The sequence below is a fragment of the Serinus canaria genome, chromosome 10 (assembly GCF_022539315.1).
Source record: "Serinus canaria isolate serCan28SL12 chromosome 10, serCan2020, whole genome shotgun sequence".
Lineage (NCBI taxonomy): Eukaryota > Metazoa > Chordata > Aves > Passeriformes > Fringillidae > Serinus > Serinus canaria.
In genome coordinates this window covers 12,542,061-12,554,417 of record NC_066324.1, presented here as the reverse complement: position 1 = coordinate 12,554,417, position 12,357 = coordinate 12,542,061, and the positions used below count along the sequence as shown (strand labels likewise).

The 12,357-nt window shown below is 43.9% G+C and overlaps 1 long non-coding RNA gene across 2 annotated transcripts in view; it reads right to left on the bottom strand.

Moving 5' to 3' along the window:
* The window catches only part of LOC127059989 (uncharacterized), a 72,561-nt gene that overhangs the window by 17,430 nt on the left and 42,774 nt on the right, over nucleotides 1–12,357 (bottom strand). Inside the window, exon 4 of one of the 2 annotated variants that reach the window (XR_007778432.1) lies at nucleotides 7,707–7,852. The exons of the other annotated variant lie outside the window; for it this stretch is intronic. This is a non-coding gene — a long non-coding RNA (uncharacterized LOC127059989). Of the gene's footprint in view, nucleotides 1–7,706; nucleotides 7,853–12,357 lie in introns of those variants that run through there. 2 annotated transcript variants of the gene reach the window in all.

Sequence of the window (12,357 nt, the reverse complement as noted above, 5' to 3'; positions counted from 1 at the left end):
TAGCTTCTCTTCTGCAACTCTAGTCATTATTGTTTTTCCACTGGTCTGATTCCACAGCTCTGAACCTTTAGAAAACACTGGAAAACAATATGCCACAGCTGGTTAAAATGACAGGTGCTATTTCTTCATTTTCCATTTTATCATTGCTATTTTCTTTCAGGGGAAAAAAAATCCAAACCCACTTTGCTACAATATGTGCAGTATATTTAAAAGAAAAGTTTTAATTTTTCACTTATTACTTTAGGACAGTTAGTGGAAAAGTGCCTTCCATATATCTATCTAGTGAATGTGTCATTGTCAGCTTTGATTGCAGAGATATTGGGACTCTGACCTTCAATGACATTGCAAGCAAATTTTGACTGACAGCACGCAACACTGCAAACCCCTGCTGCACATGCCTGTTCTCCTAGGAAAAATCTTTTCTTTTTAACAGTGCTCTTATGTTACTGACTGATCTTAGATGCTCAAATACAAGGTAAAACCAGCAATATCTAATTACATTGATCAAATGGGATCTGGAAAGACATTTGCAGTTCCTGTGTAACCCGTTACACCTTCTGTGGTACAGTTTAGTGAGTGCATAAAAGCTATCCTCAATCTAAAAATTAAGGATATGTATCAATGATTTCTGAGTGTGAGTGCTGATACCATGTAGTGTGAGCACTGCTCATATTTACTGCTCATGCTCTACTCTGTGGAAGGAGCATTTTCTTTCACAAAACCATTGTATTTTGTGTGTTGAATATGGCTGAGGCATTCACAGGCTCTGAGGGCTGTCTGTAAGTCAGAATGCACTTGGTGTAGGTAGCTCTGCAAGCAGTCAAAAACAACAGATTCCTCCTTCCAATCACAGAATCATTTAGGTTGGAAAAGACCTGTCAGATCACCAAGTCCAATCTAATGTCTCCAGAGGAGCAGTGTTTAGTTTACTAACATCTCACTACAGCAGCCATGCTTAGGAAGGCATGGCTTTCCAAAAGCTACTCCTAGTGCATGGTTTTTGCAGGCTGCACCCTGCCCAGGAGGTTGGGAAGCAGAGCAGCAGTGTGTGCTCCCAGGGCCATAAGGCTCAGGGCTGTGGTCTCCATTTGGGGCACTTCACAGCAGCTCTCTCTGCTGCTCACGGGTTGTGCTGAGTGCCACACAGGGTTTGCTCGCAGGCTCCCGTGCCTGGCTCCAGGGACAGGGCCTGCTCCAGCCTCAGGCTGAGCCACTGATGCTGCCAGCACACCATCCCTGCACTTCTCCCAGCTGAGCAGCACAGCCCCTGCCCAAATGGCCCCCCAGACACCTCGCAGTGTGACCCCTCCAGGGGCACAGCGCTGGCCGCAGGGCGTCCTGCCTCTGTCCTGCCCGGTGTCCCAGGCTGTCCCTGCCTGCCAGCAGGACACTGACCAGGGCAAAAGTCAGTGCCCCTGGGCCCTGGTGAGCTCAGCCCTGTGGAAGCAGCACACATGCTCTTGCAGCAGCCCAGGTGGGAAGAGAATTGGAGCCCCTGAGAACCCCCCAGTGCAGGTTACATGCCACCACAGCAACCCCGGCCTCATGCAGGGGCAGCCTGCTGCCCCTCTTCCAGCCAAAGCATTTCATTAGGGGAGCCCAATATGGCTCTTCTTTCCCAAGTCTCCCTCAATCTCTGTCTCCTTGTCTTAAAAATATTCAAAACATTTTAATTGTGTAGTCAGTTTTATTTCTCTTGACTTTATATGAATAACATCTCTCGCCCCTTGACACCCTTGATCAGGTTTTTATTAAAACTTCCAGGCTGTGGCTCTTTAATATAATTTTTAATGCCTTTTAAATTCTTTCTGGAATTTTGTATGGTATCCCAAATGCTTGAAGAGAGTAAGGAGATTTATAAATAAAATTATTTTTAGTACACTATAAAAGAAACTGTAGCAGTAATGCTGCAATGATAAGATAAAGCATGTGTGGAATCCCTTTTTCTACACGCCACGTGCTGCAAAAAATTCTGCTTATATGCAGTATTACAAATGAGTTAGACTAACCCAGAATGCTATTCCCAGTACCAATCAATAGACTATGAACACATTAGTATATTAGCAGTTTATGACAGTATTTAGGATCATATAGTACAATAATGGAATACACTATCTTCTGAGGTACCAGGCAGTCGTATTGTCTGGCCTGGTGCGAGTCTCCATGTCCAGCTCCTGTGGTTTCCAAGGCAAAGCAAACAGCTTTTGCAGGCACTGATTGTTTTTGCAGTGGCAGTAGTCTGTGCAAAGGTCTCTGATACAGTATGTTTGAACAATCATTGCTGTATCTTATCTACTCTAGGTAACAAAGAGATTCAAATTTAGGGCTACAACTCCTAAACAGAATAATGTCTGTTGTGTCCAGTTACTTGAATTTTTAAAAGCAATTTTCAGAGCCAGAAAATGCCCAGTAACTCATTCCTTTAGTCTTGACAGTACTTCCTTTGACAGCATATGTTCCAGGCCTGCAAGGACTTAATAAGGCTCTTACTGAAATTGCTTCTGTGGTGAGCAACGGAAGAAAGGAAAATGTAAAATTTGTTAATGGGTATGTTTCTGTCATGGAAAGGGGCTTTATTATATGTCACCTGGGGATCCCTGTATGGCTATCTAATGAAGACTTACTGAAAATGGAGATAGATTATGCAATATTGATACAATTCTTCTACTCGTAGAAAAAAATGCCTTTCCCAGCTGTTCCCTTTGCATGCAAGTCAGAAAGAAAACAAAAAAAACCAGCAACACAACCCACCAGAAAACAGCCAGTGTGAAAGTAAGCACACAGAAATGCATGGTAGCAAGTGGCAGAGAAGGCAGTCCAGTTATCTGTGGTTCCAACTGCCTTGTGATGTGTCATGCAGAAAAGTCCACTGGAATGAGACAGGACAATATTCAGGCATCCCTGTGCTATTGGAAGTCTGAGGGGAGACAGAGAGTGGGAAAGGGCAGTCTGCATTTTTGTTTGGAATGTGGAGCAAAGTCAAATTCAAGAGCACAGCAATGCTGGCAAAATTCAAACCTAAAATAAAACTGACACCACTGATTTGGAGCATTTGCTGCCAGAGCTAGAAACCATCCAGAATGCAGGAAGCTGGTTTGTGATGGGAAATGCATTTTGTCTGAGAGAGCCCTCCAGGATGTATCCAGCCACAAAGAAGATGGAGAACTGACATTGCTCACTGCATGAGCATTTTCTTGTCATCCACAAGGTCACAGTACTCTTTATTCAAATCCTTCCTGGAAAGCTGCTTTTGCTTCACTGCCTCTGAGAAGGTAATGGCTGGGGAGAGGAAAATACCCCTCCTCACTTCTCCCTGCCCCCACAACAGGCCTCAGCAAAATAGTTTCACATGAATTAGCCCTGTACCTGCACATGCTTGCTGCTTACAGCAAAGGAAGCTTCCCTTTTTCTTCCCTGTCCCTCCCCCGGCAGTCATGCTGAAAGCACCTGGCAAACTGAAAGAGGGAGGCTGCCACTGAAGAAAGAGCAAAACAAAGACCAGGTGGCCCAGAAGTCCTAAGACTTCTGACCTGTTACAGAGATTCACTTCATATGGAGAATGAAACCCTCCAATTAACTTGGCATCTACAGAAACATTGCCCACAGCTGCTGAGCAATGCTATCCATAGGTTGCAGGGGCAGTGGGGATGGTCAGGGAAAGGGCACTCAGAGCTGTGGAAGTGCTTCAGGTAGTTGTGGTCAGGACAATCCTGGACCAAAGCACTGCTGGCCAAAGGATTGTTTCTGCCTTGAAAAACAAATTTGGAAGGGACAACAAACCCAGTGACCTCCAAGGATAGATTGGTATTGCAGTAGCTTAGAATTTATTTAGAGTTACCTTAAGAATATTTTACATACCTAATGAATTTTAATTTTTCCAAGAAATCGAGAAATCAAAAATTATATTAATCAAAATTAAATTTGATTCTGTACACCTATTTGCAGCACTCATTGACCAGATAGTATTCAGGGAGCCTGCTAAATATCCTCACTTAGTGTTTGCAGTTGCTGCATGCCAGACTTGCCTAAACATTCTAGTTTGATACTTTTAGTCAGATGTACTTTCTACAAGCACAGGAAAAGCTTTTCTTCAAAGAATGATTGCCTCACATTTTCCCTTCCCACCTCCATCTTCTCTTTGGCTCTGCTCACAAGGGTCCCCCAGGATCTGGAAGAGCAGGATTCACTGTGACTTAGAGATCCTGGCTAGTTACAAGGACTTGTCTAATGAGATCTTCCAAAAATCATTCTCTAGGACAAGAACTTTTCCCTTTATGTATTTATATACAAACTGCCTACGGTCACAGAGGCAGGTATTATATGGAAAGCTTTAACCTAGCAAGCTCTTTCAAAAAAAAGGCTTAGCCTATTCAATGCAACTACAGGAAGAATAGAAAAAAAATATAAATATCTATCACTATGTGGTACAGTTTCTTTTTCTCAATAAAATCATAGCTTCACAATAGATTATTTTAAATTTGTTCAGAAATAAGTTTGCAGCAATTCAACCAGGGCTCTTGAGCATTTAGACAAATATTTGTTCACAACAACCAATTTTTTTTCAGTATGAAAATGATTTTCAATATCAACACCAGATATATCCAAGTATAATCTATAACAGCACCATGATATACACCATCTTTTCTACTTCTTTCCTCCATTTGTTTATTACTCAATATGTATCGGTCTTGTGGACCCTGAATGATTGAAATACATGGCAGACATGTCAGACTTTTTTCAAAGCTCATAAATGATCAATATATCTTTGAGAGGGAATCTGATTTCTGATACATTTATGTTAATAAGAATGGAAACATAGGCCACTGGAAATTGAGAGATAAATCAATAGAGAGGTTGGACCTTCAAGAAGTTCAGTGTACAATAAAATAGACAGCAAAATACGCTTGCTGCTTGTCTGCAGAGCTTGGAGTGACTACAGCTGACCAACAAGGTAAATCAAATCTGCTGCCAATACATTCTTCTGCTGTCCAGATAAAACAGCGGACTAAGCCGCTGAACTTTCACCCTTCACCCCAGCTCTCTAAGCCAAAGTACAGATTAAAAAAAATCAATAACCCCAATCGATGGGAAAATATTTTTAGTCTCTAACTGAACGATATGTTTTGACAAGGCCAAAGAGGCGCCCGAAAGAATGGGAAAAGATAAAAGACAGAAAATTAGGATTTTGTTTTATTGGTGGAGGTAGGATCACTATTCATTCCCCCTTCCTACAAATCCTATTGACACTGGCTAAAATTATCTCACAGGAAGGAAATAAAATGAAAGGTTATGAATTCATTAAATTGCCTGATTTACTGTGTATCCTTGTAACACGTTATCTGTGCTGGGGTTTGTTGCCATTATCGGACACTTATTGAGAAGATTCTTTGCAATGTGTTAACATGGAAATGGGCACTATAAGCACTTTGCAAGGGAAAAAACAACAAATATTAACAACTTGTGCCTTTCCCTCATGCTGATCTCCAGCTCTGACTTCAGTGTACCTAAGATAAACCACAGAACACCAGAAAGCCCAAAGCACAAAGTGGTGCACCACTAGCAGAGCACTGAGGAGTTACAACTCACCAACAAAGGCACGAGGGTCTTAAGGAGTGACAGAGGAGGGTTTTGCTCAACAGCTCAGCAGCTGTAAATGCTGTGTTGTGCAGGCCCTAAATGCCACCTCAGAGTCCCACCTGGGCAGTGAGGCACTGCTGGCCACGGGCTGGCACAGAGTGGGAACTGGGACTTTTCTCCTTGTTCCTCCTCCCTGCTCCCTCCCCCAGAGCTCAGGCTGCAGCCCCTCGCTGCCTCACCCCGGTCCTGCTGCTGGCAGTGCTGGGGCTCTGGGGGAACCAGGGCTTGTGGGGCACTGCCAGGTGACTGCTGTGGTTCCACATGTGAGGAGAGAGGAGAATCTCCAGTCACTTGCAGTTAATAAGGTTTATGCAGCACTTGGATGTTTTTCCCAAAAGGATGTCAGCAAGCTCCTTTACTCATTAACGTGTTATCTAACTGGTCTCTGTTGTTCTGTTTACAAAACATGTGAGGGGTGATTAGAGGCAAGCAAAAGGTGATGTTGAAGGGTACACTCCTCTGCAGAGAACAGCATCAGATCTGTTTATGAATGCTGATTTTTGTGTTGTTTGGTCAGTTGGAGTGATTATTGTTGCCTCTGGCAGAGCCCACAGTTTGCTGTCGGTCCCAGGTCACTGGGAATCTCCAGGCTGCAAGAACACAATGGCAAATGGCAGACAAGTGTGCAGGTGGAAATAAGGGAACAACAACCAAATCCACTGTGCAGAAATGGGAGCAGGGCTGGCTCTGATCAGCACTGACACAGGCACACCCTCTGACACTTTTTTCTGGAGCAGTTTCTCATCTCAGAGTAGGATGGCCATAGGGCATTTTGGGAGGTGGCAATGGGGAAGCAGGCTGAGGAATACGTAGAAATAATATTATTCTAAATACACAGGAATGAAATTATTGCCTTCTAATTCCCTTGTGCTCATCCATCAGTAACTACTTTTTGCTTTGAATTTACTTTATGGAAGAGCTTTTTTTGTTTCATAGTTCCACAGGAACGAGCACTTGTCTAGGCCCCTTATTCCTAGTGATTGCCTCCTTTTAATCCAGAATACAATTGCAAGAAAATCAAAAGCCAGTATTCTGAAATACTTCTCCCTAACTTATGTGGTAATTATTTTCACATTCAGCAGGTGTTTCATCTTGGTTTTCTCTCACTGACATTTCAGAATGAACTATGCTGGAGCTTTCATGGAGTGGTGGTTGCAATACAGGCTCCCATGATTGAAATGCTGTAGGTAGCTCTTATCATCCTTGAAAGCTTTCAACATATGCAGTGAAGTATGATGACTGCTAGAATTAATTAGAGAAAACAGATGTCAAGCATTTGCCAAGAGTTATTTAAAGAAAATCCATTGCATACAGGTAGTTGATGGTAGGGTTTGAAATGTTACTAGCAGCTGAGAAGTGGCTGAACATTTTTCTGCTTCATAGCAAGTATAGCTAAAATACATTGAAAAGAACACTTTGGTCACCCATAAAAGTTAAATCAGAATAACACAATGGTGGCCATATTTTTCTTCTTATTAATGTTACTGTGAGACCCTTAAAGATGATGGGCTTGCCTGGATTGTGAGAAGGAAAAGAATTTGACCCCTGGGACGGCTCCTGATACATTCATGGACAAGGTGAGACCCGGGATACGGAGCCCATTTCTCCAGCAGAGGCACTGGGAAATAAATCTTTCAGAAATGACAGGAAGAATTAGGGGGGTGACTTGGCCCTGGCTCACACACCAGCTCCAACAAGGAAGGATCTTGCTCCTGCTCCTATGCAGATTGCAGCTGTGTTTCCATCAGCAGCATCCACCAGCTCTCTGACAGAAGGAGTCTGAATGCTTCTCTCTCTGCAGCAGCCAATACACCCCGTGGCCTGTTCAATCCTTTCTGCTTAAATGACTTATGTCCTGGCCTTCATAATTCTGTCAAAGAAAATATACAGCCTTCATCTTTGTTATCTTTCATTGTGCCTAAAGAGGTCAGAAGTTCAGGGCAGTTTGTGCAGATAGCCTGGCTGAATGTAAATATGGCCATCAGTTTTGGTGCAAAAAACCTGCAAGACAAAATTGACAATCTTCTTCCCACAAGTTTTGTGTGTGCAAGCATGAAACTCACCTTCCACTGGCATTTGTACTGTCGTGCAGCATTAATGGAAAGCACAAATACATGAGAATGCAGCTGAAGCCCAGTCACAGAAAGAGTGGATGAATGTTTGCAGGAAATTCAATGCTCCTCTCATCCATCACTATTCACATTCCTTTCCTTGCCTGCAGGTAGAGGCACAGAGACTTATTGGATGGGATTCATCTTACCTAACCTTAGACATATATAGTGTGGATATCTCTATCTCAGCTTGATGTCTAGACTCTTGTGAATGTCAATAGAGAGAAGCAGGCAGTTCTAAGCCCAATTCATCTGGCCTGTTTTAGACACCTTCTTCAGGAAGAGATGAAGCTTTCCCTAAAACTGCCCATTTCTCTCTAGTGTCTTAAGGACAATTTAGGCCATTCAGTCAGGTACACATCCATTCATTGCCCTATTTACATGTGGTGAATCCCACCCCTCCAGCACATTGGATAATATTTTTTCCCCAGTTGAATCAGTTTAATAAGACTTATTTGGCCCCAAATTACCCTATATTCTTCTGGGCTTTTCACCCTCCCAAAAAGTTAAGTGAGTTCTATTAAAAGGTTATTTCTTTGGTCTAAACCTGTTCTCCTGACACAGAGGTAATTGTTCAGGTCAGGCTTTCCAAACCAACCTGCCCAGCAACCCTGGGCCATGGGAGCACTGCCTCTGCTCACTCCTAGAGTTTCCATGTCTCCCTTTCTCTCATGCTTTCCATGCTCTCACCTGCTGCCTTTCCAAGCCAGCCCCAGCCCACCTCTCTGCCTGTCCCTCTTCTGCTGAGGGTTATGGTGCTTCAGCCCACACACTTCTGCTCAGGCTTTGGAGAATGGCTTTGGCTGTTCCTGCTGTTGCTGTATGAGAGCCATTTAATTGCATCTCCTATTCAGCCTGGATAAAGGGTGAGCAGGACATCTATTTGCTCTGACCAGGCTTGTGATTGATGCAACTGTTAATACTTTCCAGCGTAACACAATCTTCCCTCACCTCCCAAGGATGCTCTGCTGGTAACATGTCCCTGTGCAACTTTTTCAAGGACAGCCAGAAAGTGATAGAAAAGGCAGGAGATGGCAGTAGAAATGCTGGTAAGGCTCTGGCCCCTTTGCTGCAGGGTTGCCTCCTTCCAGCAGTTGTCCCACCCTTTCCTTTGCTGCTGCCCTTGGTGTCAGCACAAAAGGTGCTGCCTCCTTGCTCAGCAATCATTTCTAAAGGGCCACTGGCAAGTTCCCTGTGCAGATCTGCCTGCAGTGTCCTGGGGTCATCTTCCCCCCTGGGAGAAAGCCAGGAGAGACACTTGCTGTCATTAGGAGTATCCTGAGCTTTCATTTTTTCAGGCAAAGCTGAGCAAAGTTGTCTTCTCAACAGGGCTGTACTGAGCAGTCACCCATCCCTTCTCTGGATGCAGGGAGGTCAGTGATATCAGCTCTCTCTGCCATACCAACAAAAGTCATTGCTGATTCTCACTCCAGTCAGGCAGGAGGCCCAAATTGGGCAGGGGGAACAGCCCCTCTCAGACCTAAGATGTGCCACATGTCTTTGAGCACAGAGCACAAACTGCACAGCACAACACAAAAACTACACACACAGAGCTCCTCAGTAAAAAAACTCCAGCTTGTACAACATTCGTGGTGCCACACAATGGAATTTAAGTCACCCTTTGGGTTACTGCAAGTCCTAGGGAAAAAAAAAAAAACAAAACAGCAGCATGTAAGGGGCCAGGAAGGGAAGGAATGGAGAGAGAAAAAGAATGTGACTGTAGCTATCAGGAGAATGAGCACAGAGCTGTCAGGGAGGCTCCTGGGGTCAAACCATTTTACTCCCTGTTGTGCACAAATCCACCCCATGGCCCCCCAACAGAGCAAACTCTGTTTCTCTTTTTAGCAACCTCAGCAGAATTGGCTGCCTTTGAGATTTTCAGCTGAAGACCACTGTAGTTACAGCAGTTCACACAAGCTGCAGGTTTGTTCCCTAATGCCACACACAGGTAAGTGTGGTTCATGAAGGGCAGCCATGCCACAAGGACCTGCAGATGTAGAGGCTCTGCAACAAAGCAGAATGAGCAGGGCAATGCTAACATGGGTAGGGATATTCTACACTACCAGAATGCTCCTGAGGCAAGACACAGCCAGAGCACTGCAGACAGTGCTGTGAGATGGCCAGGACACCTTGTTCAAAACATCAGGGGAGGGAGAAAACTCCCAACATTTGCACGCAGGAATTCAGTGGCCTTACCTTCAGCATGGAAAAAATCTCTTTACCTTTGCACAGCCAACAAGCACTCCTACCAATAAGGAGTATTAACAATAATTTAATATTTCAAACACCCCAAAGTGTCAATCAGCATTCAAGAATCAGCAAGAGGTGCTCAATAGGACTGGGTGGTCATGTACCAGCACAGGCAGTGCTGTGTAGGACAGGGCAGAAAAAAGCATGTGTGTTCCTTAATGCATGTGCAGTATTATTCAATTGTTAGTGTTTGATTTCTCACAAACCTCCGTGCTGGTGATGGTGTACAGCTCTGGCATGGCTTTGAGATGCACTGCCCTGTAGTTTTTCCTCTGAGCACTGTGCTTTTTCCCCACAAACATGCTGGAGGGTGTGTCAGCTTTTGCTGTGGGGCTGTTGCTGCTCTAACAGGACAACAGGAGACCAGTATCAGGCCGTGGAGACTGGTCTGTGACTTATCATCAGAGGCAGGAGGAGTATTTGTCCTCACCTGCCTCCTTCACAGCCTCAGTACCTGTCTTCTGCCACTTTCTTCCCACTACCTATTGCCAGGGCTCGCAGGTCTGTGCTTTATTATCTGCAGCAGATAATAATCCATGCTACACCCTTGGATTCCTCCTGAGCATTACTATCCACAATTAGATGAGATTGGGAAACACTGAAAAATTTCTTACTACAAAATATTTATTTTTAGTAGGAAATAGCTTAAGGAATAGACTAAATATTTTGAAAGTTTTTGTAAAATTTATTAAAAGAACTATAGACCTAAGCGTAGTCCTTGCAGGAAAATAAAAAATACAATAGCAGTGGGAGACCCAAGGGAAATGAAGTTTTGAAACTTAGAGAATAATTGTAGAACTATCAATCCTGGGATATAAAAAGATAATTTAGATACTGCAGAGCCCTACAGTGGCTTTCTGCTATTTCTGTCATAATTTTCTGCCATGTTATTTTCTGTCAAGCCTTACAATATTTCTATAACAACTAACCCATTTGTTTCCCCAAAACTTATCTTTGAAAATTATACACAAGGTCAAAGTTACACAACTGAGCTCCATTTATTACCAGAAACAAGAAAATCTGTCTGGGCCACATCACCAATTGTAGGTGTCCACCTAATGGGATGAAATAGGCTGCAGGGAGTGTGACTGAGGGCTAAAGAGAGGCAGTGCAGGGGACAGAACAAGAGTGATAGGAGAAAGAGCAGCAAAACTAAAAGGAAGAGAAGATATATCATTGGCAACAAAACCAAATCAAGCTAATGCCTTCTCAAAGCAAGTTGGGTAAAACAGAGTGACTCATTAAATGAGCTGAAGTCATTTGATGAAAGATGTATGTAGATCACTCTGTTCATAAAAGGATCTCACTGTCATACTTTGCAGCTGGAGTCTATCCCAACACACAAACATCTTCAAAGTGACAATGGTAAAATTCTGCCTATCCAGTAAATATTCTGATTCCTAAAATGTGCTGGTACTGCAGTTTCAAATTTCTATTTTTAGTGCTTTCCTACAATTTTTGTGTTGCATCTTCCAGCCTGGGGTGAAGAAGCATGGCCAAAGCAAATTGTAACATTTGCTTGTTGCAAAATAGAGCTCAGCTCTGAAACCTGAGTTTTCAGACAGTCCCAATGAAGCAGACATGAATCACAGTGTGGAAATACCTGGATTTTCTGCAGGACATAAATTCTGCCTTTTGCTGAACTCTGGTGCACTTCCCACGGGGAGCATTGGCTCGTACTGTCAGCTGCATCTCACACATAGAAAACCTAAAAAATGTTGGTGTCTTGTGAAAGCACCAATGGTGAAAACATGGTGAAGGACATGCTTCAGGGCTCATTTAAGTGATGTGATGCCCTATGAATCTCATCTCAGTAGAGGACCTGTCTTCAGAAGGGGTGTAATCGATAAATCACGTGCCAATTGTGTTTATTCAATATGTCAACTTGCACTCCACTCTGGAGGGCCTGGGCCAGTGCAGAGGCATGGTGCTGTCTTTGCTGCACCTCTCACATTTGTGAGGCTCACTTGGGGTTTGCTGTTTGGCAGCTCAGAGAACCACAGCTCCAGCACTTCCTTCCAGAGGAGGAGGGCAAGGGGAAGGAAGGAGACGGGGAAATCCCACACACGGGAGGCAGGGCTCTGTGAAACACTGAGGAGGATGCAGAGTGCTGCTTGACAGGCACAAACCAGTCATGCCCTATTGCCCAAGGAAAAGGACAGGCTGGTGGCTGGGGTCTCCTGGAGCTGTTGGCTGAGTCAGTTCAGTGCTCTGAAACTCAGCCTGTTACTGACTGTGCAGTGCTGGTTCTTTTGTTTGGCATGTAGCAAGTACACAGTGAGAGCAGGAGGTCCAGGTATCTTAGAACATTTCCAGAAATAAGAACTTTGCTGTTGGGAGATTCCCTCACCTTCTACTG